Below are 12,528 nucleotides of genomic sequence, written 5' to 3'. Positions count from 1 at the left end.
TACAGCCGTAGATGACCGAGCTAGCGCTTAAACTATATTGGGAGCTATAAATAAACCTAGCTATATACCCTTGCTGTCGATGTACTCTCATTTCCCTGGAAATTTTTGAATTAGTAACAGAATTGTAGAAATGGTGAAATTTCTGTTCTTATTTGATTCATACATTTTATTGATCAACGCTCGATAAACCTTCTTCTGCTGTTAAATGATTGCTGATACTTTGGCTGAGTGTTGATTAAACATAAACTTGCTAGCCTCATATCCATAATATAGTAAGTTCAGCAAACTTAGTGGCTTTTCAGGCTTCAAAAATATTTGGGTAGGTACGGATAGCAGGCAGATTGGCGCATCAACTGAGTTTGGCGTTGACTCCGGCCCTCCGCTACTGATGACGAAGAACATTTTGATGGCTAACTATTGAAAATTTGCGATGACGTGACGTCTAGAATTGTCCTGCTCTGAACTTTCAATACCTTTCAGCATCAACGTAGAAAATGTCGCCCTGGTCTTTCATTGTAAGTTCATATGGTTAATGTTGAAAATAAATCTAATCTAATGGACTCACTATTTTGAATATCTCAGGAAGGAAAATAAAAGAAGGAAAGAGGGTGATAAGAAAAGTAAAGAAAATAATAAGAAAAATAGAGGTAGAAATAAAGAAGAAAGTTAAATGAAGAAAAGAAGAAGGAAAATGACGGAAGAAAATAAGTTTATTAAGTTGTTAGTTTAATAAGTTTATGGAAGGTGTGAATATTCCTTTAATATAATTTCGTCGGCTATATTGGCGCAATGCTAACAGCGTACGCCTGATAGGCTTGAGTAGACAGCGATACGATAGGAGGATTGATTTGTCATAGTCTTTCCCTGAATAAGTTGATGAAAAATTATTGAGACGCGGTGCTGCCTTGTTACCAGGATTAAAAGTCAAAAATACTTAAGTATGCAGAGCTGGACAGCGCTACTTTGAAATGTAGCGGCCGCTACCGCTACATGCTCTGAATGGAGCGGGTTCTACCGCTACCGCTAGATTTGCTTAAATGCAGCGCCGCTACCGCTACATGTAGCGCGCTACTGCCCACCTCTGGTAACAACTAATATGATGACACTAGTAACAGGCTGAGGTTGACAACATTGCACCGAAATCTTTCGTACAGTTTTATTCTGAAATTTATATTATGTATGTATCATGCTGGTTTTTAAATAATATATAATACTATTAAGTAATATCTAAAGGCTTTATCTATAAATGTAGCGGTAGCGCCGGAGCGGCAAAATTTCGTATCGCTACTTAAATATGTAGCGGGCGCTACCGCTACTACTACAATTGCTTAAATGTAGCGCCGCTACCGCTGCCGCTACTGAAAATGTAGCGGTTTGTAGTAGCGGCCGCTACATGTAGCGTGCTACTGCCCACCTCTGTCAATAACAAATGTAATGAATGCGGGTACAACGAATTTATGTCATGCGGTGCAAAGCTCAATAAGCTATGTTTCGTGCAAAGCCTCAACATTTGGTATGTTCCGAGGACGGCAAATGCTATGTTAAATTTCTTGTGTGTTGTGTTATTGTCACTTATTGATGGGAACAATGCGTATAGCATAAAGAACTGAAACAACAGTGCAGGTACAGCAGCAAAGCCTGAAAATATAAGAGTTAGCGCTGAGTGCCTTCCGTCTATTCAGTAGCCCTAGATGAGTGTCAGGATGATTTTCTCTTTGGTAGAATATAAGGTAGTAATAAAATGGAGAAAGTAAGGAAATTAAGTTCGTTTAGTTGTTTTGCGTTCGACTAGTTCGATCGAAAAAATAGACTTTTTTTGCGACCCCAATACATGGGTCCGGGGCACTCGGTCCGGGGCTACCCGGACCTGACATGAAATTTTTCCAAGTAAATTTTCAAAAATTCGACAAGAAAGTTTTACGTTTTCTGGACGTTTCAGAACATTCTCTAACGATTAGTTCGATCGAAAAATGTACTTTTCTGTGACCCACATATGGTGGTGCGACGAAATTTTTGTAAGTAAATCTGAAAATGTATGTAAAATTAAAAGTTTTTCTCGACGTTTCAGATGATTTGCAGCCTTTTATTTCTGTAAACCTGGTAAGGCGGACCGGTCCGGGTCCGGGTTTTAGTCACTTGGTCCGGGTCCGGCGGACCGGTCCGGGTCCGAGTTTTAGTCAGTACCGTCGGCTGCCAAGAAACTGGCCATGGCACCAGGCAAGTCCTCCATCACCCAATCACCGCATCACGCTCTTCACCCCAGGCACTCATCAATCTTAATCACACACTTCTACCACAATTGGCACCATCATCATCCACCTAGATAAAACCCCCAATTCCCAAAATCCTAGCCTCCTAGGACTGCGGTGCCAAGTGTGACCAGTGTCCAGTGACTGTGTGACAATTTTAACTGACAAATATATAATTTTCTAGCGGCAATTAGATGTTTCAGGCTTCTTGCCATATTGTTAGCTCCAAAAACCAAAATTCTGTTTTTAGCACCTGACATTACTTGATTAGGTATGTTGATGAATTGCCTCAACCAATCAGTCCAATCTAGTTGTGAGTTGTGACTTGTGAGTAATTCAATAAAATACTTAAATAGAATACTACTTGAGAAGATAAATTTAAAAAGCACTGTAAATAAAAACTGTTAATGTTACATGGTACTACTAGGTAGCATAGCCCTATTGATAGTTTGGAACTGCAATATTGCAGTAAAAAGATGAAACCTTTTTCTAACCTATTTTTTAAAATTGATTTTAAGACTTCGGGTATGATGAGATCACACCTCCCAGTCTGAGCACAACTTTGTGAACTTTCTAACCTATGCCTTGAAGTGCAGTGGTGGGACGACTCACTGGAGCCCTGGCGGGCCTTTTTGAAGCAGTAGGTAGATACGAAAAAAAAATCACCCTGCAAACTTTTCCTGCAATAACCTTGAACTGTTGAACATTTGTACCATTGTTTTGTTCTGTTATTTACCGATTTTAACATGAAAATACCGTAAATTACCTAAGAATAGTCCCGAACAGTCTCTGTTCTTTTTTTTAATTTGATGTAAATTAATCTCGAACAAATATTTGACGCAAACGTCCAATAAATAGGCATAGCAACTAACGCACGTCCGTTGTTCACAGCTAATGACAGCTTCAATCGGTTTTCCTGCGAGCCAGTAGGTAATTAGACTCCAGACTCCAGAGAAAGTCAGTCCTACGCTGAATTTAAATTTTTTGGGATATTTCCTTGTGATGCGATCTTGAGTGTCAATAAAAATGTTCACATCATTCATAAACTAACAACACATTAGTTACAACTAAACTTATTTTCGCAGTTAGTGAAATTCAGCTCGTGCATCACGGATTACGGTAAAAAATAGTTACCCTAACCTATTTTATGACATATCACCTGCGTTATGAATTTTGTATTAACAATATAGCAAGAGGTTTTTTTCCCTCTATTATTGTTGAAAGGGACCAAATATTAACAACATCAAATATTGATGCCAACATAATATATATATGAGAATTGTAGTGACTATTAGTATACACTAGTGGGAGTAATATCGATATTCATGTAATATTGGTGCGAGTGGCCAGTTTAATTGAGCAAATGTTATTAACGACCACCAAATATCCCTGAAGGTAGTATTGATGACTAGTAGTTAATATTAGTGAGGAGAATCTAATTTTAGAGAAAGCAGTATGATGATTATGAAACATACTTTGCATCCCTAAATTACGTTTGAAAATTAATATTATTCTGGATATCTTTAGGAAACGAGACACAAGATGATTTAAAAACATACTTAATGTTCTAATCGAAAGTGACTGATTACTGTTCTGTTTCTGTCTATTAACAGCAAAATGACAGGAGATTTCAGGCTATAACAATGAGCAAAAGATATCAAATCATGTAGTAATATATTTGTAGCGACCATGTATATATATTTCCTCCAGTTACCCTCGCAACTCATTTTCTAGGAACGTTGCTAGCCTAGTGAATTCTAGCAGAGTTACCCATCAACTCTACTCAACATTATTATCCATGTTATTGCCGTAAGCATCATTATCAATTAGCAACTGCAGTTGATATCCAGTTAAATATGATTTAGCTACATATTTATATTATTAGCAGCGACCTAAGATATTACAACGTCAATTACTCCAGTTGTCATAATCATTTGCATATCTGTAATACCGTTCTTAATCTGGCCTCCGGACCTTGACCCAGGAATGAAGGAGTCCTACGTCTGTGTTCCAGTCCGCAATACGAAAAAGAATTGTAAGAAGACTGCGCAGTCGGTTTACGATTGACCAATTAACGGCCGTCGGTTCGTCTGACTTTCACGCCTGGCTGCGGCCAGACCAAAAACGAGAAGCGCGAGAAGTTGAAGCGCGCGGAAGCTTGTTGCGAGCTGGCGCGTGTAGGTGGCCAGACACAAAGCGAGGTGGCGCGATCAGTTGCAACGATGGCGTCTCGGCTATCAATGCATTTGATTGCACCGCTTCGCAACAGCTTCCTGGACCTGAAGACAAAACCCCATTTGTCATTGTGGGGGATGAAGCTTACTCACTAAAATTTTTAATGCGTCCTTGCCCTAGACATAATATAGAAAAAGAAAATTTCAACTATCGCCTATCTGAGCCCGGCTATGCGTTGAGTGCGCGTTTGGCATTATGACCGCAAAATTTAGATTACTGACGAAGTCTATCGAAACAAGTGTTGAACATGCAACAGTAGTTGTAAAAGCAATTTGTGTTTACACAATATGATCCTAGCTCGAGAAGGCATCGATACTGAAGCAGCAACAGGTGTCGAGGATCACTGTGAAATAGTAAATATCAGAACACCATGCTGAGAGAAATAGCCCGAGATATGCTATCAATGTTCGTAACACTCTGACTACTTACGTTTGAGGTTTGACAAACCTTGAAAAGACGGACGGGCGAGACCTTTGGGTTCATGCAAGACTGACGATAAGTTTGAGCGTGTGGACGGGCAACCGACTAATTGGTCAAACTTTTACTCTATCTCAGTCTATATTGATCATGAGAGCTGTGACTTTGTTCCTCGCTAGCTCTAGTTTTTCATATCCCAGGATATCCGACACTGGTTTCGCGATTTATTTTGGTGAGTTTATGGAGTTGTATCGTAGTTTCCCATGTTTATGGTAAATTCGATCAAAAAGCTACAGTGACAAGAACAAGAGAGCACTGGCCTATGCGGCATTAGAATAGAATAGAATAGAAGTGTCGGCGCTGAAGAAATAGGCCCATGGCCTGTTGCCGATTCTTGAACTTTTCGTGACTTGATTCACAAGGGATCCGGCCTTTGGAACCCGATCTTTCCATGCTAAGTGCAAAGAAGTTGATCGACATACAGCAAACAAAGACTTTGTAACGAAGAAAATAAACTTTATCGAAAAGAATGTGCCAAAATGAAGTCGCCAATGCTGTCTGGTGCTGGTAGGGATGCTATCTATCACCCCTCATTGTGGTATTTTTTAAAACCATTTTCGGGACCACCGCATAATGACTATGCAGTACGGTCAGAGCTGATTTAGGTTACTAGTTACTGGAGTTGCTATTGAGACGTCTTCCTTGAAACAGCTTCCATGACGTAACCCCAAAAGACCAGCCAATATCAGCAACTCAGGTTGATCTGAAGAACCGCACAACTACTGCGTTGCACTCAGTAACAGAAGATATGCTAACTCGTGTGGGGACGAGTTTTTGCAAAAAATTTTGAAAGTTTCTCTTTCCATTGACGTTAAAATTGTTCATTTTAAACCGTACTTAAATATGTACAGGTTTATTAAATATCGTCCATCATTTAGAAAAACCCTGTAGAAGGAAACGTACGCAGCAGTGCACCACCAAATTTGTGCACCAATCAGCCCTAAAAGGAACGCCTAGCATATTTCCGGATGACCACCAATCAGCCGCGGATTACGCCATCCGTCAGTAACCAGCCCATGACATCATTTTGCTATAAATATTAGGTGCTTCACGCCACAACATTCTGAAGCGAATATAGCCCAGAGACAGAGAGTAGTGGTCGTCTACCAGTGATTGTTACATCGAATCATTTCTTCATACCCTGACTTTAGCTCGAACTGTAGCTAGCGGACAACAGCCCAGCTCGCCAGTGGAACTGCATAAATCCTGCGCCTGCCATGCACCACCATCATGGTGGTGCACATTTAGCTCACAACATTCGGAGTTATCTTTCAGAAATCATAGTTCTGTTCCGAAATCTATCGTCCGCCGACGAGTGACTTCCGAATCTTCGTTGAATTACGTAACATTGAGCTCACAGCATCTGGGGTTAGGTACCAGATAGCATAGTTCTGTTACATAATTTATCGCCCTATGACGCGTGGTCGTTCGACCGTAGGCCGAGTCCCCACAGGGGACAGATACGGACGGCTCGGTGGCGGGCATCATAATCACTGCAAGGCTCCGGCGCTCCGGCCGGGTGGTGTAAAATTTTCGCGTATTGGCATACGTGAATAGAAGAAACCTATTTTGTGGTACTAGAAACTATTGACTGAGTCCGATTTTTATTTTAAATCCAGGTACTTTCCTTCTTCTCTAGTTCAACTTTGACAACGTACTTCTCGTGATCAATCAGAGAGCATAACTCATCCCCTCAGGGTTTACGTCACGTTGAATTTTTTCTAATATCGCTAACGTCAGGTTGCTTACCCGTAGAGGTTGCCGAATGGCCTAATTGTTGGCACGTAAAGGTAATCACACTGGCTGCGAACGAACTGACAAGAAGGAAAGAAAATAACACATTAATGTCTTAAACTTCCTATACTAAAAAAATATGCAAAACCTAGTTACAGAGCTGGGACACAGTGGCAAAGATTCGGACACAGAACTGCCTTCAGAAAATTTAACGTAGACCTGCGTCTTGGCGATTAGACAATATAACTATACACAATTACTGATAGGCACGGAAATCTTAATTCAGACTAACGCAGCGAGAACTAAACACAATTACTACACGGGAAAACTAGTATCTCAATTTCCAAATCGGTACATCACCGGGTTTGTCGAGGAGGGGAATCCATGGGCAAATCTGACGGCGAAGCTTCTGTAGGAGTCCTGTACAGTTGCTCCGGCGGTGTTCCCCGGATTGAGATTTCCTAGCGAAGCCGGCGTTCCTCGAGCTTCTATGGATTCTTCAGTCCACGTTCCATTGAATGCGTTGTTCTCGGGTGGCGGATATCGTTTGAGTGCATGTACACTCGGCGGCGGTCCGGTCGTAGACTCGTGTTGTTGCTATATTTGCTGGCGCTCGGGGGTATCTGGCAGGTCAATCACGTAGTCGCTGGCTTCAGGAACAAAAATCTGTCTCAGCAGTTAACTCGTAGAAACTTGGCTTCGGTGCTGCGCACCCATCTATTTCATCAGGTAACTCGTAGAAACTCTCTTAGCGGTTCGCTCTTCAGACTCATACTCGTTTCCACGCTGCACCAACCTTCAGTTCGGACGCGCCACAGAGACTAACACCACGACAAGGCACCACGAAACTCCCGTACTCGACTGACTGCCGCAGTCCGCCATCCTGGCCCTGCTTAAATACCCAGCAACAACCCGCGTAGCGCGTCGCTCGAACTTTACCCTAACGACCTAAAGTTTTTCCCTATGGACAGTAATGAACACGTCGCGGACTTACGCTTTATCAATGTTATTTATATCACATGTCATTGTATTTCTATTCCTAACAGACGATCCTGTGGGCTAATATATCTAATTCAACGGATGTGATCGGTCTGGTGGCTTGCGGCTGATAATGTTACAGTCAAGAAATGTTATAGGCTACGTTCTTAAGGGAAGGAATCATAATAGTTTATTCTAAGCACGGCAGTGGTGGTCTTCGACAGGCGTCCCACGGTCTTCCTATCAGGATAATTCCGCAATTTAATTTGTTTCAATTGCGTTTGAGGGCTAAAATTTATGAAAGGAGTACTCCCTAATTGAATTTAAAAAAATGGAATTTTTTACACCGGTACCTACAAATATACTAGTATATATTGAGCTAAAAGCCTTCTTGGCCTTTTTTGTTCGCGGACTTGTTGGCAACCCAGCTGCGGACCTGAAGAACGTTTCTCAATAAGGTAGAGATGCCGAGATTCTTTGGCTGTGTAATCACGTATATAACTTGAGGGAGCTTATTGTGGCGCCTTGTCAACGGGGGTGTGGGGACTCTGGGACGGCAATTGTGGAAGTATGGAGCGAGCTCTGTGTTCTATGACTGGAAACTAAACTGTTGGTTTCTCAAACCTAACTTTTCACCGAACCGAGCCATAAGTCCTTCATAACTGAACGGATCTGCTTGAAATTTAGAATATAAGCAGGTATTATCATTGCGGTGCGGCAGGAAAAATTACAGATTTTTACATCACTTCGTTTTCAATTAAAACGAAAAAACGCAATTTACTGGCAACGGAACCACTCATAAGTCCTTCAATATTGAACGGATCTGCTTGAAATTTGAAATATAAGCAGGTATTATCAATGCGCTACCTCAGAATATGTCAAAATTAGTAAAATTTTAAATGTTTGAAATTAAGGAGAGAAAACTTATACAAGAAGGCAATAACTTCGAAGGAACGTATGGTGTTCACTCACTAGGTACGCCCAGACTGTTAGTGATGTGTTTCTCCCTAGTCCCGAGTTTTGATAGATCCTCAAAAATTATTTTACTTATAATATAGACCTATGTTATATCTTGTATTTTGGTTTGAGCGGTTTTCACCGTATATAACCTTTCTTTATTATGAAATAAACTACGAGATTAAGGATGACAAAATTCTTTATGATAGGACTTGGGATGTGCAACTTATTTTTCACGGACGTTATGATAAAAAATACAAAAAATAAAAGAGTGGTTACATCATCACCATGGTAAGATTAGCTTGGAAAACGATTTGTTAAGTAAACATTAATTATCGCGAACTGGGAAGATGCGTTAAAGTGTAAATTGGTGCGCCCGCACGTGATTCACAATAAATGCGTAAACGGGTTGCGCATCCTCAAGACATCATGTGCGAGTTACGTATGCTTCCATAAAAATTATTCATGGTGCAAACCCTCAGCGTGCTAAATTTTGCGGCGATAATAAATCGCAAACACAAGCGACGCTGATGTATTTGTCTCTATTTGAGACTCTATTTGTCCCGAAGTCTCTATTTGAGCGATCAATAAGTGGTATTACTGGTCGATGGAATTTTAGGCTTTGTTTTCCCCAGAAGAAGTTTTCTGAGGAGCTAGACCTAATCTACCAGTTTTTGTTGGGCCTTTAATCAACTGGCTTACGTGCTGCTGCAAGTTTTCAATCGCATGCTGAAAATAGTTAATATTCCGGGCAGCCATTTGTCCCAGTTTTTCTGGTCCTGCACAGATATAAAAAAATATAACTCAGTACTCACTGCAGTGAGTGACAGAGAGCGCATTTTCTCCTCGACGAAAACGTAAAGTCACGGACGGACGGACATGACGAGCACAAGTAGTAGTAGTAGTAGTAGTAGAAAGGTTTGCTAGCATTTCAGCTATCAAGCTATTTCGCGCCGGAGGTCATAATACAACATCGCCAGAAGGCGGAAGGTCTCAATTTTTCAAGTCTCAAGTTAATCATCACCCACAAGAAGCGGAAGGTCTCAGTTGTCCAGCCCGCTGAAGCTGGCCCAAGAGAAGCAGCGTTAACATTTAAAGAGACGAAGTGACAAGGAGGGACAGGTGAAAAGCAACAGAAACGAAGACACTCGAACAAGAGGACGCTTACACCTACACGGGACGTCGGCCGCCAGCAGGAGAGAGACAGAGTGCTTTGTTTTCCCCAGAAGAAGTTTTCTGAGGAGCCAGACTTAATCTACCAGTTTTTGTTAGGCCTTTTATTGACTGTTTTACTTGCTGCTGCAAGTTCTCAGTCGCGCGCTAAAAATAGTTAATATGCCGGGCAACCATTTACCCAGTTTTTCTGGTCCTACACACCTTAAAAAAATATAACTCAGTACTCACTGCAGTGAGTGACAGAGAGCGCATTTTCTCGTAGACGAAAACGTGAAGTCACGGACAGACGGACATGACGAGCACAATAGTGCATTTTTTCCATAAATGAGAAATGCGCTAGAAAGCTCGAAATTGCCACAGAGTTCCTCCTCAAGACCTATGTGGTTCCTTAACATTAAATTCGACTGTATGCATCACATTAGATTGCTTTCATGCACAATTTCTCGACCAAATAGTATTACGAATATTGCATAATATATATTAATGAAACGTTAAAGTTGCACTACATTCACCATTCTGCTAAGATAAATAAAACGACCATCGTAAATCGACCCGACACGACCAGCTGATCTAATGAAGGCGACTGGAATAAATTCTTTTTCATTAGTTAATGTCACTCATTTGCTTAAATCGCAAATTAACAAGAAATTAAAAAGCCAAGAAAATTCCCCAAAATTTCATATCTTTAAAGAAAACGTTTCCGAGTCCAGCTTCATCGTCCGTTCAAAGATTCTAGAATGCAGATAAAATCACGAGTTAGTACAATTGAAATTCAACGAACCGAAATTTGAACCTAAATTTATAATAAAAGACAAAGCACGAGAAAAAAACTGCAAGATTCTCTGCCATCGTCTCCCTTGCCTGATAATCTCGATGCAAAATTATTTTATATTGCTCGCACCGAGTCATATTTACTTCGTTTCCGTTGTTTTTTTTTGCGTGTGTTTTTATTTTGATCTTTAATGTTTTTACTTGCGAATTTTCTGACGGCTGAACTTGGTCATGAAACGGGTTAGGTTTGAATGCAGTCAGCAGTCAGCTCCATGAGCTTGTTTTATTATCGAGCTTATTTATTTATGGAGCTGATTCTCTCACAATCTTCATGATGTTGTTTATGCGTCTTCTTTTTAAACTAACCTTTAGCGTCTAGTAAAGGACGAATCTTAATTAAATACCCAAAGAAGATTCCCTAATCTTACGGACTGCCCTACCAGAGACTCCCTTGAGATGTGAAATCTTTAGACATATCACGATGAAAAAATGCAACGTTATTTTTGAGTTACGGCATGTGAAAAGCTCTTCTTTTATTTTAATTCATTTTTTCAAATTGTAAATAGTTGTTTACTGCTCAATGCTCATATATTTGACCAGTAATATCACTGAAATAAAAGTTCCATAAATGAATCAACGTGTGCCTGTTTGTATGTTCTTTTTTCTGCCATTTGAGTCTTTTATACCTCAATGCAAAGCTTAACAGATTGTAAAACTATTGTTCAATCGAATTCATGTTATTTACCTTCTAAATATCAATATTAATTGATTTTTCAATATTATTATAGATATATTGGATAGAAGAATATAATAGATGAATTTTGACAATATTAGTATTTGTACTTTTACCTATGCTCGGTGCTGGCTATGGGTCTACACCCAATATCGGGCCACTTCATCTCTGAGCACCACGCCTTCCTGTGAGGCGTGGAGGCCTACCTTCCTGTGAGGCGTGGAGGCCTACCTTCCAGCGAGGCGTGGAGGCCTACCTTCCTGTGAGGCGTGGAGGCCTACCTTCCATCGAGGCATGGAGGCCCACCTTCCATCGAGGCGTGGAGGCCTATCTTCCAGCGAGGCGTGGAGGCCTGCCTTCCAGCGAGGCGTGGAGGCCTACCTTCCAGCGAGGCGTGGAGGCCTGCCTTCCTGTGAGGCGTGGAGGCCTACCTTCCAGCGAGGCGTGGAGGCCTGCCTTCCAGCGAGGCGTGGAGGCCTACCTTCCTGCGAGGCGTGGAGGCCTACCTTCCAGCGAGGCGTGGAGGCCTACCTTCCTGCGAGGCGTGGAGGCCTGCCTTCCAGCGAGGCGTGGAGGCCTACCTTCTAGCGAGGCGTGGAGGCCTGCCTTCCTGTGAGGCGTGGAGGCCTACCTTCCAGCGAGGCGTAGAGGCCTGCCTTCCAGCGAGGCGTGGAGGCCTACCTTCTAGCGAGGCGTGGAGGCCTACCTTCCTGTGAGGCGTGGAGGCCTACCTTCCTGTGAGGCGTGGAGGCCTACCTTCCTGCGAGGCGTGGAGGCCTGCCTTCCAGCGAGGCGTGGAGGCCTACCTTCCAGCGAGGCGTGGAGGCCTGCCTTCCTGCGAGGCGTGGAGGCCTGCCTTCCAGCGAGGCGTGGAGGCCTTCCTTCCAGCGAGGCGTGGAGGCCCACCTTCCTGCGAGGCGTGGAGGCCTGCCTTCCAGCGAGGCGTGGAGGCCTACAGCTTCTACGGTCTGATGAACCTCATCAGCTTCAACGCGAGCTGCCACTGCGAACATTAGACTTCCTCTTTCATCCCAGGCTCTCGGTTACGTATGGTGAGACGAGTTCTATTCCGTAGTGATGAGATCTATTCAGTATGATAGTCGCTACTACTCAATTTGCTTGTAAAGTAAAATTTATTAGCATACAAATTAGCTGTGGGATTGTGTAAAACGATTACAATCGATATTATTTTCAACTGCGCAAGACGGCACCAGAGTT

Source organism: Hyalella azteca, unplaced genomic scaffold (assembly GCF_000764305.2).
Source record: "Hyalella azteca isolate HAZT.00-mixed unplaced genomic scaffold, Hazt_2.0.2 contig8830, whole genome shotgun sequence".
NCBI lineage: Eukaryota > Metazoa > Arthropoda > Malacostraca > Amphipoda > Hyalellidae > Hyalella > Hyalella azteca.
This window is presented reverse-complemented; position numbering follows the sequence as displayed.